Below are 4544 nucleotides of genomic sequence, written 5' to 3'. Positions count from 1 at the left end.
CGGAGGGGTGGAGGGCGGGCGGCAGAACGGAGAGCGGAGGTGGCGCAGCGAAGGCGGAGGGTGGAGGGGCGGAGGGCGGCGGAGGCGGAGGGCGGTTGGCGGAGGCGGAGGGCGGGTGGCGGAGGGCGGATGGTGGGGTGGAGGCGGAGGCAGCGGAGCGGAGGCGGAGGTGGGGTCGCCGGGGAGGCGGTGGGGCTGGACGGCGGATTTCTTTTTTTAAATTTTTTTAATAACCCTTTAGTACCGGTTACAATCGGTACTTAAAGGCTCCCTTTAGTACTGAACTACCAGTACCGGTTGCGAAATCGGTACTAAAGGGGTTCTCAACCGGTACTAATGGTGCATTTCCCATTAGTGATTAATTTTCAGCATCCGCTGTAAAATACCGAATTACCCAAGATATTTTCTGCTAGAAAATATTCGAGCCTGAATTCCATTAAAAAGATTTTAAACTGCAGGCCGCACGCTAGTTTTTTTATATAACACTAGGGGTTTATGTGCAATGTCGCTTGCTGCGCTCGCTTTCTCTCGTCTTCTTGACCGGCTCACATATTCGGCCTCACCTCTTTCTTCCCTTCTTGCTTCGGGGCAGGGACACCTCATGCTACGATTGTTAAGTGTACGTGCTCGGCATACGGGCCGGCGAGCTACGGTTGCATACGAACAGAGTCGGCGATGGTGTTGAGCAGATCCGATGAGGATGCCAGGGGCTCGACTTCAAGCGAGTTTGACTGCGGACGTCGCGGCTTCGGGCGGCGGACGGTGTCGATGCCAACTTCAGGTGGAGCTAGCGTACCCTGGCGGTGTGTGAGTGTGACTGTGGCTTGGCTTCGAGCCGTACACCTCCCAAACAAGGATTCGACTGCGCCGGAGCTTGCCTTCTGGCGGCGTAACAACTCATCGGGCTCCGGCGCCATAGCACTGGCCTGCCGGGACAGCAAGGGTCTCAACGTGCGAGTTAAGATCGAGCGGCTGCAGGACGCGACGTGGGAGTCATGGTCCATGACTCGTGGACGGTCTGCTATTTGGCTTCAGGCAAATGATAACAGTGACGATGATAGCGACTTCGTGTCGTTCATTGTACGCATACGATTGGTAGATTAATCTTTACGTTAATCCCTTTATATGTATATTTCAATTGTTTCTATGTGTTTTTCAGATATGTGTTCTACGGCATGTCTTCATGACTGATATCGAGGCTCATGACCTAGCTCATACTGACTAGATCGGCGATGCCGCCTCCGAGACGACAACACCCAGGCTTATTACTGACAACCGAGGCATACTACATGCAGGCACCTGCTGTCAGAATAAGAACACGTAGCCAAATGCATCCGCAAGTAGGAAACACAGTACAAATAGAAACACACAGACATATGGTACTTGTATCGATTTGCAATTTAATCTTTTAGCTACCGGCTAGTAGATCGGTTCAAGCAGAAAGGGTTCCTTCGTCACAGACCATGACTACGTAACAGCATTGGCTCCACGTCCGGCAAAACATGTAGATTAGAAAAGAATTTCAGACTTGACGATCGGAACACAAGTCTAATCTACTGTACGGTTAAAAAACAGTACCTCGTTGGATGCCACTTGCCGGTGCCGTGTACGGCAGTTATCGGTAGATACGTACTGCGTAGGGATATAGGCATGGTCGTAGACCTGCCTGCTTGATGGTGAGTTTGTGCAGATCCGCTCGCTAACGACGTAGACGTAGTCGATGTCGTCGAGGTAGTCGATGGCGAGGACGATGGCGAGATCGCCGGCGTCGAGCTTGAAGCTGACTCCTTCAACGTAGTCGATGTAGATGATGTAGTCGACGTCATCGAAGCAGTCGTTGATTAGGATCACGGCGAGATCGTTGGCGTCGAGCTTGATGGCGACTCCTCCGACGTAGTCGATGAAGAGCGGTAGTGCTGATAACGTGTTGGAAACACATCGTCAACGTCGGATCACCTCTCCCTCTCAACTCTCACGACAAGCACAAGAACAGGATAAAGTAGACAGAGATACAAGTACGAGGGAATATTCTTTATTCCTTGAATCTTTACCTAATATTAAAAGATACAAGTACAAGGGAATATTCTTTATTCCTTGAATCTCTACCTAATATTAAAAGATACAAGTACAAGGGAATATTCTTTATTCCTTGAATCTCTACCTAATATTAAAGTGGGTTGTTTCTTCCAACCGTCATGGTTGTCTTACAAAAAAGTTCCTCAACGTTTTCTTAATCAACCCGCAGTCCCTCACTTTTTTCATATTAACCCTCGATCCTCTGTATATCACTACATGTTTTTTAAACATGTCCGTCACGCATGAAGGCACCGACATGAACACGGCTACCACGTGCATTGCGATCCACAGCAATGAATCCACATGCTCTCCCAAGCTACTCCGATTCCAGAGACCAGGCGTCATCCGTCAAGCAACAACGAAGCCCCACGAACATTTAAACCCTAGATCCCGTAGCTGCACCATCGACCCATATCTCCTCTCCATCACTCCAAAAATGAGTTGCTCACATCCTTCTCTCCAATCTGGTGTTGTCCGCACAGTCAGCAGCAACCGAATACCGGATTCCGGTTTTGACAAAACTTCGGCGAGGAGCCATGATGGACTAGACGGCGGCACTTATGTAGAGACGGCGTCGGCCTTGCTCCACCAATACAGCAATGAGCTGGGCCCATGCCAGCAGCTAAGCAGCAAGCAGGCAGCTGGACCTGGCCGGATGTGCTTGGTGGGCTGCCGGGCCATCATGCGTTGACAATTTTTAGTAGGCCTCTCGTAGCACGCATGATGCTTTGGCATCACTGGTGTTATTAGCAAGTTTTTATAACAATGGTAGTACGATATGTCTAAAGCTTATATAAGTATATAACAGTGGTAGCTGGCTGCATCACGGCGCAAAGGCACCTCCCAGTGCGTGCGGCATTTGACGACTTGTGCGTCTAGAGAACAAAATAGCTTCATACAAACCAGCAAAGCTGTTCTAAGCCATTTTTCGTTCATAGCTCAACCGTGACTAAAACATTTTCGCAAGTGGTCTGCATAACTTGAAACAATTAATGATCTGCTGATAATTTGAAGAACACTTCTTTTATTCGGTTATAATGGTATGCATGAGACCGAAACCATAAATAACCGAATGAAACAATTAATAATTATTCCCAAATTACGATATTCTAAAATAAAAAATAATACGAGCAATTACCTTTTAGTTATTCAAAATGTTCAAAAATATACATATCAGGATACATTTCTACGAAATAAAATTTAACATCGCACATACACATTTACATTGTGATAATATATCCATATTTTTTTGACTAAATACACACAAAATATTCTTCCATTGCAACACACGGGCATATTTGCTAGTATTGATAATTTACAATGAAAATCTCCCTCGTATATATACTCTGAACTGTACCTGGAGATTTGGTAAGAGCCCTCCTTTCCTTCTATACAAAGTCCGGTGAAACCAAGCAAGCACTGGCAGGCTGGAAGCTGGGGCAACGCTCTTTCAGGCGGAGAGGTTTCGGCCGTTGTCCTTGGTCACGCGTGACGTCGGGAAGGTCCGTCAGCAGGCCGTAACGTCGGGAAGGCCAATCGGGCCAGTACGTCGCCGCCACGCGCGGAATCGTTCTTGGGCCCAGTATGCTACTGGGCCGACGCTTCGCATATTGCTTTCGCATGCCCAAACATGCGACGACGTATAGTGCCGAATCCGTTTTACTACCCTCCCTCGGGGTTGGAAGGAGGGAAAGGGCCTGAGCACACGTTGTTAAAAGCGCGACTGCCCAGGTCGGACTAAGGAGACTGGGCTCTCTCTCGGCCATGCGGAACACAACATTTAGTCCCAGGCTCAAACTAGCGCTACCCAGCCCACGTCTCGGGGTTGGAAGTAGGGAAACGGACCTGAGCCTACACTGTTAAAAGTGAGATCGCCCAGGTTGGACAAGGGGGTGGGCCTCGCATCTCGGCCCATTCCGAACACGACACTTGCTATAGCTAGTGCTTGATGAACTGTTTGACCTGCCTACAATTGATTGCATGACCGCGAAGGGCACGCGCTTCCACGGCCCATCCCGTCCGCCCTCTTCGGGTGCTTACCATTTGGTGGTCGCTATCGCCTTCGCAAATTCTCCGCGTTGGATTGAAACAAGGTCAATGTCGACGATCGAGGGGGGCGCAATCTAGCTTAACTTAGTTGGAAAGTTACAAAGAAAATGACAGGTGATTGGTTATTAGGTCAATTATTGTCTGCTTCATTCATGTCTTGGATGTTGTTTTTGGGTCATGTATACTGTTGCCTTGATTAATCAAGGGTGAGTTCTCACCCAAGAGCTCAGCAGTATAAAGTATCAGTTCTCTTTGTTTTTTTTTACCAGAAGCATTGCTGCAGTATACTGTAGTTTCTCAGTAATGTATCATTGCAAGATGCACGGGCTTTCAAGTATCCAGCTGAAAATTTGCTGAAATGCTCCGAATTTTCCACTGTGACTTGTGGTATTTTTCTTAATTTTCGTGTGCGGTTTGAA

The sequence above is a fragment of the Setaria italica genome, chromosome I (genome assembly GCF_000263155.2).
Source record: "Setaria italica strain Yugu1 chromosome I, Setaria_italica_v2.0, whole genome shotgun sequence".
In the NCBI taxonomy this organism is placed as follows: Eukaryota; Viridiplantae; Streptophyta; class Magnoliopsida; order Poales; family Poaceae; genus Setaria; species Setaria italica.
The sequence above is the reverse complement of the archived record's forward strand: the minus strand, read 5'-3'. Positions refer to the sequence as shown.